General features: G+C 42.2%; 1 long non-coding RNA gene across 1 annotated transcript; it reads right to left on the bottom strand.

Annotated features, from left to right (window-relative positions):
* Positions 1-5,568: 5,568 nt before the first annotated feature.
* LOC112545470 (uncharacterized) lies at positions 5,569-14,670 on the bottom strand. The gene is made up of 3 exons (XR_003088932.2): positions 14,437-14,670; positions 10,196-10,410; positions 5,569-5,718 (listed from the first exon to the last, which is right to left on the bottom strand). It is a non-coding gene; the product is annotated as an uncharacterized LOC112545470 (long non-coding RNA).
* Between the last annotated feature and the right edge of the window lie 267 nt (positions 14,671-14,937).

Genomic DNA, 14,937 nt, shown 5'->3' with positions numbered 1-14,937 from the left:
CAAGTGTGAACGACCCATGTGAGTGGATCTTTAACTAAATGTGATATAAAATCTCTCTCTATGGCTGAGAGAGTCTTATGCACATAAGATTAATTTTTATGTTATGAAAATACAGTATCTACATCAGAGTTGGGAAATGAATTAAAGCAACTTCATTTAAGGCTTAAAGGCTTTCGTTTTAAAATACTGCAAACCAGTTCAAGAACACTATGCTCCAGTATCATAACCATTTAGATTCACAGCACTGAGCTCTTTTCATCAAGAATAAAATTCACAACCAAACCCACAAATTAAAACAATATAAGAAAGACCAGGCCATCTCTTGCAGTTTATCTGCTTTCATATCACTAAATATCAAACTATAATTTTATAAGTGATCAGATAGATCAGTTGATGTTTTGGGAAGAATGAATTTCAAGAATTGGGTGGTCTGTGTTTTATTTTAATAAGAGGCAAAGCTATATTTTTCCATGGATTAAGTCCAACATAGAGAGAATTGTCAGTGTGAAAACAATAGAATTTATCTCCACTGATGTAGCTTGACATATGAACAAGAGCCTGAATTGTTGCCATGGCAATAAATGTGTAGGACTTATGCATGCATTTTCTGCTATAGGATTTTGATTAATGGCATTGACTAAATAGTCTGAAGTAGAAGAAACAGTGCATAAAGCCTGACACTAGACATGGCCTGGAATGGATATACCCACTCCACAGTGTACTTTTTATACTAGAATAACTGTGAATGAAAACTGAGCTGTCAGATATCCAAAAAGTCTCTTTTGAAGATTTTACAGTGAAACCTATTGAAAAGAACACACACATTTAAATAATATTGGATCAATTGTGGTATTAGTTTAATACATGATGAGTCCTCCACTGGGAATGGCATGCTTATACAAATGAACAGAGGGGATGATACAAATAGGTCTTTTCCACATCTAACCACTATGAACCTATTAGCTTACTATAGGTCCAGATTCAGCAATGTATTTAAAGCAACTGACCTACTTAACTGATTCTGTAAGGTCTATTCGTATATAATTAGTCCTAATGACAAATGCTATAGGCTATGTCTACACTGTAGCCTTCTTGCGGAAAACTTATGCAAATGAAGCTTGGCATGGAACATCACCACACTTCATTTGCATAATTAATGAGCAGCCTCTTGCGCAAGAACTATTCTTCTTCTTCCTACTCTGAATATAAAGCCACTAATTCCTTACATGGTTTTAAACAGTCTTCCAATAGTTGTTAATTATCACACCTATTTGTGTTTAATCAAGGATTCATTTCTTTTTCTGCTCCTAAGTGGAATCAGAGTGCTGAATTTATGACATAGCTTATTTCCACAGAAATTATTGCAATTTCATAAGCAAAGTGTTATTTCTTCGTTGCAGAATCAGGTGAAAGAAGAGGCTGGACTATACAGGAGGCAGCATTAACCTGAACTCATATGTCTTTAGTTGGAGAACATGGGAGCACAAGAAATGATGACCAATTCAATTTATTTTTGCAGCAGAATTCTCTTACCAAATTTGCCTCACTATGAAGCTTGCTATTTCCTTTTAAGACTCACAATTTCTAAAAGTATCTACTTTAATTAATGACAAACATGTTTCAAAATCCTTGCCATTATACCTTATAGTTTATTTGGTCTTACTTAAGTAATCATCTGTTCTAGGCTTGACAGAGGAAAGAAGATACTTTTCTAAAATATTTCTAAAAGGGTTTATCTATCTGGTATCTTTGCCAATATTCACTTCTAGCCAGTGTGAAGAATCAGGATACTTTTTGGCAGGCTGGGGGAGAAGGAAGGATAGTTGAGTACATAAGACAAAGACTCGAATATTGGGATACTCTGAGGGTATGTCTACACTACAAAGTTAGTTCGAACTAACGGACATTAGTTCGAACTAACTTTAATAGGCGCTACACTAGTGCTCCGCTAGTTCGAATTTGAATCGAACTAGCGAAGCGCTTAGTTCGAACTAGGTAAACCTCATTTTACGAGGATTAAGCCTAGTTCGAACTAGCTAGTTCGAATTAAGGGGTGTGTAGCCCCTTAATTCGAACTAGTGGGAGGCTAGCCCTCCCCAGATTTCCCTGGTGGCCACTCTGGCCAACACTAGGGAAACTCTATGTCCCCTTCCCGGCCCCGGACCCCTTAAAGGGGCACGGGCTGGCTACGGTGCCCGTGCCAGGTGCAAGCCTGCCAGCACCCAGCCAGCAGACCCTGCACCTGGCATGGCTCAAGCCACCCACCCGATGTCCCCCAGCCCACCCCCTCTTCCCGGGACCAGGCTGGCGGCTCCCGGGAGCTTGCCCTGGACCACAAGAGGCAGGCACCTGCCTGGGCTAGTGCGGACATCGTGGACCTCGTCCACGACCTCCGCACTAGGCACAGGAAAGTGGCCAGCTAGGGCAGGAGAGCTGCCAGCCTGGCCACCCAGGAGCAGGTGTGCATGAAAATCAAGGGGGTCCACTGAGGCCCCCGACCCTGAGCCCTGAGCTTACAATGGCCGTCCTGGGTCAGACCAAAGGTCCATCTAGCCCAGTAGCCTGTCTGCCAACAGCGGCCAACCCTAGGGACCCTGGAGGGGATGGACCGAAGACAGTGACCAAGCCATTTGTCTCGTGCCATCCCTCTCCAGCCTTCCACAAACTTTGGGCAGGGACACCACTCCTACCCCCTGGCTAAGACTACTCCATGGACCCAACCTCCATGACTTGATCTCACTTCCCTTTAAACTCTTTTGTAGTTGTAGCCTTCACAGCCTCCTGCAGCAAGGAGTTCCATAGGTTAACTATTTGCTTTGTTAAGAAGAACAACTTTCTCTTACTAGTTTGAAGCCTGCTACCCATTCCTTTCCTTTGGTGTCCTCTAGTCCTTCTTTATGGGAACTCATGAAGAACTTTTCTGTATGCACCCTCTCCACCCAACCCCTGTTTTTAGAGACCTCTATTCTGTCCCCACTCCATCTCCTCTTTTCTAAGCTGAACAGTCCCAGTCTCTGTAGCCTCTCTTCATCTGGGACCTGTTCCCAACCCCTGATCATGTTAGTTGCCCTCCCCTCTCCCAGCCTTTCTCTTCCCCTCTCCCACCTCCTTTTCCCAGTCTCCCCCAGTTTTGTTCAATAAAGACAGAGTCAATGTTGGAAGAAACATTATCTTTATTTTGTACATCAATAAGAAGGGGGGCTAGGGAAGGGTAAGTGGAAGGAGGTGAGGGAGGAATGGGGTACGAGCCCCCGATGGGGAGGACTGGGCTGGCTCTGCGGGCTTCTGGGGGTGGAAGCTCTCCTGCAGCCCCCCAATTGTCCCCTCTCCCCAGATGGCAGCCTGCGGCAAGTGCAGCCGGGCTGATGGCCGAGTGGTGTGATGTTCCCAGTGTGGGTACTCCGGGCACTCCAAGCCAGAACTTCTTTGCAAGCGGGGCACCCCTTAGAACTGTGTGTCCGGGATGGGGGTCGGGACCCTTTAAGCGCAGCCCTCGGCTAGCCTGAGACAGCATCTCCATGCTCTAAGTCCTCCTCTTATGCCCTGCCGGCACTGCTTCCGGCCAACCTTAAGCCCTGTTCAGAGTCCACTCAATGTGGACTTGCTAGTTCGAATTAGCAGAACGCTAATTAGAACTAGTTTTTAGTTCTAGACGCGTTAGTTCGAATTAGCTTAGTTCGAATTAACTAATTCAAACTAAGTTAGTTCGAACTAGCGCTGTAGTGTAGACATAACCTAAATGAATATTGGGATAGTCTCAATGGATATTGGGACATCCGGTTACCCTACTCCCAATTTGCATTTCCTTTTGAAATGGCCTTGGGGGTCCTGTGGTTTACTACTTGCTAACTGAGTAGAGGAACTTTGCATATGCAATTGCAGTTTGGTAGCCTCCTTCCCTTCAAATCAGGAGGGACCTAATCCAACATAGCATTTGTGCCTGTGCTTACACCCATCCTTATTAAGGACGTCACTGACACATGTCAGTGCTGTCCTGAACAGGAATATTTTCCTGACAGGATCTTACATTTTTTATTTGTCCACTCAATTTAAAACAAAGCTTAAAACATTTTATTGTCGGTGAACATCAATGATTTAAGACTAGAAGGCTTGATTTCTATGCAGTCACCATTAGTAATTCTTACTTGTAATACAGTGGCATCTAAAGGCCCCAGCTGAAATCAAAGAACCCTTTTCCTGAACACAGACCATGTGAGTTTATGGCCTCCCAAAGAGCTTGCGCATTGACTTCAATGGAAATTAGCTGTCTACACTGCTTAGGTGTTTTTGTAAATTCCACTCTGTACCAGATTTTAAAAATGCCTCTAGGCACTCAGGAACTTTTGAAAATGCCATAGGCACTGCGTTTGCATCTTGAGGCACTGAAACATGTATTTAAAATCTGGCCTTCATAATCTAAAGGTTCAAACCTGCAAGGTGCTCAACACTTAGGTCCTGCTCTACCAAAGGATTGGGAAACCGAAGTGCAGGGAGTGAGTGATGTGCCCAAGGTCACACAGGAAGTGTGTGGCAGAGCCAGCAACTGAATTATAAAAAGTTCTGTTCCAGATTTGCAATTTAGTTTAAAGGCAAATAAACTCAATAGCAAGAACAGTTTGAACTAAGGGTGTGTCTAGACTACAGTGTTTTTTTGAAAAAAAGTAGCCTTTTTTCGAAAAAACTTCCCCTGCGCCTAGACTGCTGAAAGTAAATCAAAAGAACGTGGCAGGTTTTTCGACCATGGAAAACCTTGTTTTACGAGGAAAAACACCTTTTTCGAAAGCGCTATGTAATGCAAACTGTGCTTTTTTGAAAGAAAGCATCCAGACTGCCTGGGTGCTCTCTTTTCAAAAAGAGGCTTGCTTTTTCGAAAATACTGGTTGTAGTCTAGGCGCTCCCTTTCAAAAGAGGCTTGCAGTCTAGACATAGCCTAAATGTTGTGATCATGACTCTTACAGTATATTTTGCCTTCTCCTCTGCTGTATGGCAACAGTGCTTTTGATTGTACAGTGTAAAGCTTGCCCTGAAGTTTGCTTAAATATAAACCTCAAGAAACTGAATCTGTTCTTTTTATTATGTGCTCAGCATAAATCCATCACCAAGAACCAGCCATTATTTCAACCTGTTGACTCACTCTTCTAAAGCTAGAGGTCACAAAAGAACTGCACCCCTCTACTTTTTTACTTCTACATTTGTATATGAGCTATGATATGTATATGTTGTGTGCTTTTGGCTTTCCTTGTCATGTAATTTCTTCAGTTTTGTACATATAAAGGCATCCAGGAGATATAAGCATGTAAGGAATGAAAAAGGTGGGGAATTAAAATGAGAACAAAAATCCCAAGTTGTTTTAAATATATGTGTTCTATGTTAGAGCCAGACACACTGCCAAGAAGCAAGCCTCAGGTGTATACTAGAGGGGAAAGTTTGATTTGAAGCATTTGCTTTATCCACAACATAGTCTTCTCCAGCTGTACTTTAATGTTATACATATACTATATACTCAGATTTGTTAATGAGTCATGATGGAAACATGTGAATCTATGGACATTAGACATGTGCAAAACATTTACCTCAAACATCAGATAAAGTTGAAGTGTTACAATAGAAGTAATAGTATGCTCCAATTTTATTAAATCTCTACAAAATGGTGCTCCTCCTGGATATTCATGTGTTTTGTGAGGCTGCTGTCCGCTGGTTACTTTTGAGTATGAACATCTTTCAAGAAAAAAAACAACAATCAGATAAGGCAAGTCACTTGGGCTATGTCTAGACTGCAGGCTTCTTTCGAAAGAGGCTCTTTCGAAAGCATCTTTCGAAAGAGCCTCTTTCAAAAGATCGCGTCTAGACTGCAGGCGGATCTTTCGAAAGAGAAATCCGCTTTTTCGAAAGAGAGCACCCAGCGAGTCTGGATGCTCTCTTTCGAAGACGGCCTCTTTACATTGAAGAACGCCTTCTTTCGAAAGAGGAACTTTCGAAAGAAGGCGTTCTTCCTCGTGAAACGAGGTTTACCGCCATCGAAAGAAAAGCTGCGTTCTTTCGAAATAATTTCGAAAGAACGCGGCTTGAGTCTGGACGCAGGGGAAGTTTTTTCGGGAAAAGGCTACTTTTCCCGAAAAAACCCCTGAGTCTGGACACGGCCTTGGTATTTGCCAACACTGCTATTGTCCTCTATTTCTGGACCTAGCAGAGAAGCCAATACTGTGAGAACCCAAGACTGTGTGTTCATAGAGATTTCAACATATGAAAACCAGAGTTAGGGCTGAATGAAAGTAAAACTTTTCAGCCCGAGTCCATCTCTTCTGAAAACCAAATTAATTCAAAGCTGAAATTTTTAGAACTTCAAGACAAAGGAACTCATTGGTTTTGACACCAATATTTTGCAGATCTTTCGAAACTGATCTTGGCAGTAGTCAAACAATTCTAGGGCTCAGCTGTTTGGCACTATTATAAAAGCCTAGATTGATAGGTAAGTAGGCAGAGACACAGTTACCACAGCTTTAGAAATTAATAGGAAATGGGTGGAGAGGGGAATTTTATTAATAAAATTTTAAAAAATTTATCTTGTGCAACCACTTTGCTATATATCTTCTAATTTATAGCAAGGATAACAACTTCTATAAAGGTTTTTGGTCATAGTTATACAGCATTCTTTCTTCATATTCTCTCTGAGAATATACATGGCTGATTTTCCATAGATTTCTTCAGCATCAGAGCTTTCCATGGAAATATTCATGATGTTTTCTGTAGCCAATAAACTTCACTCAGAAAGCTGGCTTGGAATTTACACTACCTAAATTTATAACTATATAATCTAAAACATTGTTTTAAACTGCTTTAGTTTTTTGACATTATGTCATGTTACATTAGGTTATAATCCCTGAAAGATTACATCACATTATATGAGTTTATTAGAGGCACAATATGGTATGAGGCGAGCTTCGCCACACTCAGAACTATTTAAGTGTCAAAAACCTTCAGGATCAATATTCAGTATCAGTTTGGAGAGCCCATGTACCTGTTTTTTATTTTTTGAAGTACATGCAAGCATCCTCAGGAAAGCCTAGTTGTTGAAGCAATCACTTAAACCAAATTAAATGATAAACTATGAACATTTATGTATGATAATTTTATAGTAACAGATTTTAATAATAGATTATTGTGTTTAAGTAGGTATCCTTTGTTCTAGTCTCTCCAAACAAAACAGTCTGCCTAAAAAAAAAAAAAAAAAAAAAAGCTGTTTCATTTTATATTGGAAAAATGCAATGTGACATCTGGAGAATAAATTGTTCAGTCAGCCAGAAATACGCCTTGTAAAAATTGCTTAGGTTTCTGTAACAAGATTATTTACTGCGACTGTTCACCTATAATGCAGCACACTCTTGAAATGGACCTTTTATGAAACACATCAAGCACTGTGGAAATGTATTCAGTGCATTAATCTACAACACTGCACACTTTACAACACTTTTAGAACAGATTTTGAAACTCAGACCATCTAATGAGACAGAAAGTTTTTCTTTATATTCATTCCAGTCATGTTTTATACTAAGCCTTTAGGGTCTTTCACATAAAGCAATAGTTTTTTTTAATGCAAACAAAATGTACTACTCTGGAAATGAGTGTTGAGCTCAGGTTGTACTTTACTCATACTTCCATTGCCTATGCATAAGGCAAATACTTTATGTAACTTGTGCCATAAAGCTTTATAAATATTTAAGCAACTTGATTTAATCCAAATGAGAGACCCTTTAAATGCTATCAGTTTCTAAACATAACTTTGCATGGAGTAATTGATGACCAGCAATCTTGATTATTATCCTATTTGTGCCAATTAATGCCCTGATTCTGTGAGGACTAGAGCTAAACTGCTACAGTGTGGGTACATAAAATCTCAGGATCCAGACCTAAAGTAAATTTAATTTGTACTTTAATGAAAAGCCAGATCCTGCTGGGAGTTGCCTATTTGCTGAGAAGTACTGAGCATCTTCTACTCCCACTGAAGTCAGAGCTAGAAACAGGACAAAAGTTGGTTCAGCAAATACAAGTACAGTACTTCTAAGTGTAATGATTGGTGCAATTAATGAGATGTAAGGATGGCTGATCTGTAAATCTCAAGCAGGATGACAGAAAGCAAGCAGATTAGTTTTTGCCTGCAACATGGGTCTCACTGAGCTAATACAGCTGACCGAGGGATTTCCAGGTGTGATTCAGAAACAAGTGTTTAGTGTGTTCAAACAATAGCTAGATTCATAGCTGGAGATTAATTTAAGAATGGTTATTGGAATAAGCACCAGAACAGTGGCTTTTTCTAGTTGTCAAACACTGAATGAGCTTTTTAATTAATTCTCTTGTCTGACTGTACAATGAGTACCATCTACACTGATAATAACATTGTGAATCACATGGATACTTGGTTGGAAGACTAGGTTCACACAGTCCAAAATGTGGTAGACAAGGCATATCAGACTATCCTAAACAATGTATTTTCCAAAAATGTCATATATAACTTCCCTTACATCACCAAATTTGTGGTGAGGCTTTTTAATTACGGGCTTAGATTTTGAAAGAAAACAGTAGGGGTTACAGCGCTTTGGGTGTATCTAGACTACAGGGTTTTGTCGACAAAAGTGGACTTTTGTAGACAAAACTATACCTGCGTCTACACTGCTGCTGAGTTCTGTCGACATAACATCGACAGAACTCAGCAGTTTTGTCGACGGCTGTAAACCTCATTCTATGAAGATTAACTCCTTTTGTCAACAGAGTTCTGTCGGCAGATGGCATTATTGCATCTACACTGTCCTTTGCGTCTACACTCTCATGTCGATAAAGTGGCTTGCTTTGTCAACAGAACTGAATGTAGTCTAGACGCTCTTTGATGATAGAAGATTTGTCGACAGTATCTGTCGACAAAACTTCTGTTGACAAAAGCCTGCCGTCTAGACGTACCCTTTGTAGTTCCCAAGACAAGGATGAGACAGGCATCTAACATACCTGTTACTCAGTGGATTAACCTTCCCTCCATCCCAAAGACACCATGTCCTAGTCTACACTAGGGAGTTATTTCAAAATAACCCTCTTAATTTGAAATAGCAAGTGGAGCGTCCACACTACCAAGCCTGTTATTTCAAAATAATGGGCTGGTTATTTCGAAGTCTGTACGCCTGCTTTCCTCGGGGAATAAGCTTATTTTGAAATAGTTATTTTGGGAGTTATTATTTAAAATTTAGTTATTTTGAAGTAAGTTCCTAATGTAGACATGGCCTATGTAAATGAAGATCTCAAAACAGTGAAAATATGCTATGGAGCAACATCAACATTGGGATGCATGTTCAGGCTGAACCAAATTTCCAAGTAATTTGAAATTTGCATATCATGAACACCAGTCCAGTGGAGCAGCAAGGTCTAGAAGAGTAGGGAACCTCAATCTGAGGCAAATGATACATTTCAAGGGGTCATGACAACCTTCAGAGCTGGTCTTAGGGGTGGGCGAGCTGGGCAGTTGCCCAGGGCCACCATTTTTAAGGTGCCACTGACAGAGCCCTATGGAAGCCTGTTTGGGGGACATAGCAATGAAAGGGGCTGCTAGTGCATTTTGGCCCGACCCCTGGCCTTTTTTTTTTTTTGCTCAACAGATTTTTTTTCCCTGGGCCATCAACTGGTTAGGACCGGCCTTGACTACCTTCATTTTCTATACTCCGGGAAGAGAGTCATAAAACAACTTCTGTTGTAAGAGTATTTTCTGGCACACAAGCCAGTGTCATAAAAGGTATCTAACTGTTGTCATGGTATAGAAAAGGTTAAAAATCAGCCATCTGTAGGAATGAGGACAGGTTTCTATCCAGATAATTTTGAATTTTAATCCCTCTTTACCACTGACTCACTGGATGGCCTTGGCAAAGTCATGATTTCAGCATTGGTTTCCCCACCTATAAAATGGCTTGCTCAACACAGTAAGGTCTGTAAAGATTGATGAATATGAACTCTGCATAATACAAGAATATTAGAATCAGAATGTGACTATAATAGAAGATGAAAAAGAACACAGGAAAGAACTGAGAAAAGGTTACATAATGTTTCTGGCTCTATTCAACAATTATAGAAAGTGTTTCATGAATTCACATGAGTAGAAGGTATTAAGATCAGTGCAGTGGAACAGTTTTTGGCATTGGGGTTCTGAGCTGCACCTTACCTTTCTCTATTATGCCTTCACTACCCTCTTAGGCTGAGGTCAGCAGCTAGCAAGGACCGGGCGCCAAACAGAATGCAGGGCCCTGTGACTGAGCAGGAAGCAGTGCTGGCATTAGAGCCACTTGGCAACAGTGGGCCTGGCAGCCAAGACGCCAGGCAGCAGAAACTCAGGGCTGGGACACCCAAAACTTGGAATTGCTGCAGCACCCTCACTTCCTGCACATAAGAAGTAAGATGAATAGAAAATTAGTGAATTACATTCTCAATGTGAAAGACATTGCTGATTCAAAGGACAGTCTGATGAAGTTAGTGCAGACTATATACGACTATAGAAAAGGAAATAGTCAAAGAATGTGAACAAGACAAAAACTGTGGTAATAGACAAGAACTGTGGAAAAACATTCTCACTTCCAATGAATGACACAGCCATATATCGAATGAGAAATTACTGCCGTTAAGAAGTATTATTACAGAAGGTGGAAGATTGGAAGTCACCACCAGAAGAGCAAAACTGAACCTCTGATTAAAAGGGACATAAATTTGAAAACTAAATTGTGACTCAAAATATTTACATTTGCTCTGTGTTCAATTATAGCTATGAAACATAGACATTCAAAAATAGACAATAAAGAAACTACAGTTCTTTGACTTATAGCTTTATAAAAGAATTCTTAAAATACCAAGTAACCAATAAAAATGTATTGGAGATGATTTTATCTTTATGAAGAGATATTGGATTTGCAGGACACATTTTAAAGGGTACAGAAGGCAGTGCATGTTTACAGGCATTGGAAGAGAAATTAAATGGCATTAAAAATGAGATAGAAAAAGAAGATTTTTGATGGGCTATGTGGAATTGTGGCTGGATCAAAGATACTATTCATCCTCAAAGAGATTAGCAGAGGATCATGCAAAATAAGTTACAGTGTAATTGCAAAACATCAACAATGGAGATGCCACAGAGGAAGACTGTGGGTGCACATTTTATTTATTCATCTACCTCATGAATTGTTCAGTGGATTGTACATATGAAATGCCATACTAGTGCTACTCACTATAATTTTTATCATTGCAACCAATCTCTGTTCTATAAGGAAATGCTATTAAAATAATACAGTAATACATGGTAATAACAAAGGCACATAGGGTACGTCTACACTACAGCGCTAATTCGAACTAACTTAGTTCGAATTAGTTAATTCAAACTAAGCTAATTCGAACTAACGCGTCTAGAACTAAAAACTAGTTCGAATTAGCGTTTTGCTAATTCGAACTAGCATGTCCACATTAAGTGGACCCTGAACCGGGGTTAAGGATGGCCGGAAGCAGTGCCGGCAGGGCATCAGAGGAGGACTTACAGCGTGGAGATGCTGTCTCAGGCTAGCCGAGGGCTGCGCTTAAAGGGACCTGACCCCCACCCCGGACAGACAGTTCTCAGGGGTGCCCCGCTTGAAAACCAGTCCTGGCTTGGAGTGCCCGGAGTGCCCACACTGGGCACATCACAGCACTCGGCCATCAGCCCGGCTGCACTTGCCGCAGGCTGCCATCTGGGGAGAGGGGACAATTGGGGGGCTGCAGGAGAGCTTCCATCCCCAGAAGCCCGCAGAGCCAGCCCAATCCTCCCCATTAGGGGCTCGTACCCCATTTCCCCCTCACCTCCTTCTACTTACCCTTCCCTAGCCCCTTTTCTTGATGTACAAAATAAAGGACAATTGTGGTCAAAAATGGAATCTGTCTTTATTGAACAAAACTGGGGGAGACTGGGAAAAGGAGGTGGGAGCGGGGAAGAGAAAGGCTGGGAGAGGGGAGGGCAACTAACATGATCAGGGGTTGGGAACAGGTCCCAGATGAAGAGAGGCTACAGAGACTGGGACTTCTCAGCTTAGAAAAGAGGAGACGGAGGGGGGACAGGATAGAGGTCTCTAAAAGCAGGAGTTGGGTGGAGAGGGTGCATACAGAAAAGTTCTTCATGAGTTCCCATAAAGAAGGACTAGAGGACACCAAAGGAAAGGAATGGGTAGCAGGCTTCAAACTAGTAAGAGAAAGTTGTTCTTCTTAACAAAGCAAATAGTTAACCGGTGGAAATCCTTGCTGCAGGAGGCTGTGAAGGCTGGAACTAGAACAGAGATGAAAGGGAAGTGAGATCAAGTCATGGAGGTTGGGTCCATGAGTGGTATTAGCCAGGGGGTAGGAGTGGTGTCCCTGCCCAAGGATTGTGGAAGGCTGGAGAGGGATGGCACGAGACAAATGGCTTGGTCACTGTCTTCGGTCCATCCCCTCCAGGGTCCCTAGGGTTGGCCGCTGTCGGCAGACAGGCTACTGGGCTAGATGGACCTTTGGTCTGACCCAGGACGGCCATTGTAAGCTCAGGGCTCAGGGTCAGGGGTCTCAGTGGACCCCCTTGATTTTCATGCACTGCTGCTCCTGGGTGGCCAGGCTGGCAGCTCTCCTGCCCTAGTTGGCCACTTTCCTGTGCCTAGTGCGGAGATCGTGGACGATGTCCACGATGTCCGCACTAGCCCAGGAAGGTGCCCGCCTCTTGCGGTCCCGGGCAAGCTCCCGGGAGCCGCCAGCCTGGTCTCGGGAAGACGGGGTACGCTGGGGGACATCGGGTGGGTGGCTCTGTGCCGTGCCAGGTGCAGGGTCTGCTGGCTGGGTGCTGGCAGGCTTGCACCTGGCACGGGCACCGTAGCCAGCCCGTGCCCCTTTAAGGGGTCCGGGGCCAGGAGGGGGGCATACGAGTTTCCCTGGTGTTGGCCAGAGTGGCCACCAGGGAAACCTGGGGAGGGCTAGCCTCCCACTAGTTCGAATTAAGGGGCTACACACCCCTTAATTCGAACTAGTAAGTTCGAACTAGGCTTAATCCTCGTAAAATGAGGTTTTCCTAGTTCGAACTAAGCGCTCCGCTAGTTCAATTTAAATTCAAACTAGCGGAGCGCTAGTGTAGCGCCTATGAACGTTAGTTCAAACTAACGTCCGTTAGTTCGAACTAACATTGTAGTGTAGACATACCCATAGGTATTATCAGCAAAAATATGTGCCACCTATTTTCTTGCTTCCATAAATGTCTGCTAACAGTTAAAAACGTAAGAACACAAGAATGGCCATACTGGCTGTTGGGATTTTGTGTTACCCAATAACCAAATGAGTCAGATGCCAGGCAGAATCAAGGGTCTTCAATACTTCATTCAATTCAACAAGACTCTATTCAATGTGCACAAAGGGAGAGCCCCTGGTACAAAAATCAGCCAGAGACCCTCGAGCAAGGAGCCCCTCCCCTTGCTATTTTATAGCACATGGCAGTTACATAACAAGTTACATAACATAAACCTTTGGCCAATCATATTTAACATTTCCATATATGGATTTGTTTATCACATGCTTATACTTCTCCACTCCACATGTTGAGCTCACCGCCCTCCCTTGGCCTTTTTCCAGAATGTTCCAAGGATCATGAGCCACAGAATGCTTCTTTATGCATACACACATTCTAAATCACATTTTGTTTAAAATGAACACAAGCATACCCTTCAGCTCCCCCACTTGGTTTCGGGGCTAAGAACAATTCTTAGACCCCACTAACACCACTTCCTTGTATTTATTAGGAGCAATAATTGACCTTATCAACACTTAATTAACTGCTATTTTGGTAAAAGAATTAAAGAGTACATGCTGCATCTACACTGGCAAGTTTTTCCGCAAAAGCAACAGCTGTCTACACTGGCCACTTGATTTTGCACAAAAGCACTGATGTTCTACTGTCCGAAATCAGTGCTTCTTGCGCAAATGCTTTGACGTTTCCGTTCAGGCAAAAGCCCTTTTCCGGAAATGTTTTTGCACAAGAGGGCCAGTGTAGACAGCTAAAAATTGTTTTGCGCAAAAAAGCCCCGATGGTGAAAACGGTGATAGGGGCTTTCTTGTGCAAAACCACGTTGAGATTGGCATGGATGCGTTTCCGCAAAAAGTGCTTTTGCGGAAAAGCATCCGTGCCAATCTAGAAGCTCTTTTCCGCAAATGCTTTTAATGGAAAAACTTTTCCGTTAAAAGTATTTGCAGAAAATCATGCCAGTCTAGACATAGCCTAAACCTTTAATACATAATGATATCTACAATAAAAATAATAATAAGTCCCCATACTCATTGTGAGAACACAACCCAAATCCATCCCCATGGAATCTCTGTTCCCATAATAGCAAACCCTTCTATTCACTGAATCACTATTCACTATGGTAATTGCCTTACCATTTCTTTCATAATATCTTCCATTAGGCATAACACAATAGGAAGAACGAGATGTCTAAGCCAGGCTTGCCAGCCAAAGTTAATGACCCGAACCACACCAAGTAGTGGAGTTCTTCCTCACTGTTATAGCACCCATTAAATTAAGCATTACATACACCATTAAGTCAGGTCCCAACATTTGAGATAGGGCTTGTCCTGACTCCAGGTTTTCCATAAACAAAACCCATCCTCCCAGGTTGGAACATTGGTCTCATGGGAAAGCTATATAGTTATCTCTGGCCCTTATTACATACCCAGAATTCTAGATGCTACATAGGTGTCCGCGACATGAGAATGGGATTGGGTGGATGGGCTGAGCCCCCAATTCAGGAGCCCAACCCATAGGAATTAACACCCTTCCAAAGATGGAATGACCATCCCAACATGCCCCTGTCATTGATAGGGAGCCTCTCCTGCTGTCATCCAAGGTGAAGACACTCAGTCTTTGAGAACTGCGGCTCT

This window comes from Pelodiscus sinensis, chromosome 12 (genome assembly GCF_049634645.1).
Source record: "Pelodiscus sinensis isolate JC-2024 chromosome 12, ASM4963464v1, whole genome shotgun sequence".
Lineage (NCBI taxonomy): Eukaryota > Metazoa > Chordata > Testudines > Trionychidae > Pelodiscus > Pelodiscus sinensis.
Note: the sequence above shows the minus strand (reverse complement) of the source record. Positions and strands in the feature narration are given on the sequence as shown.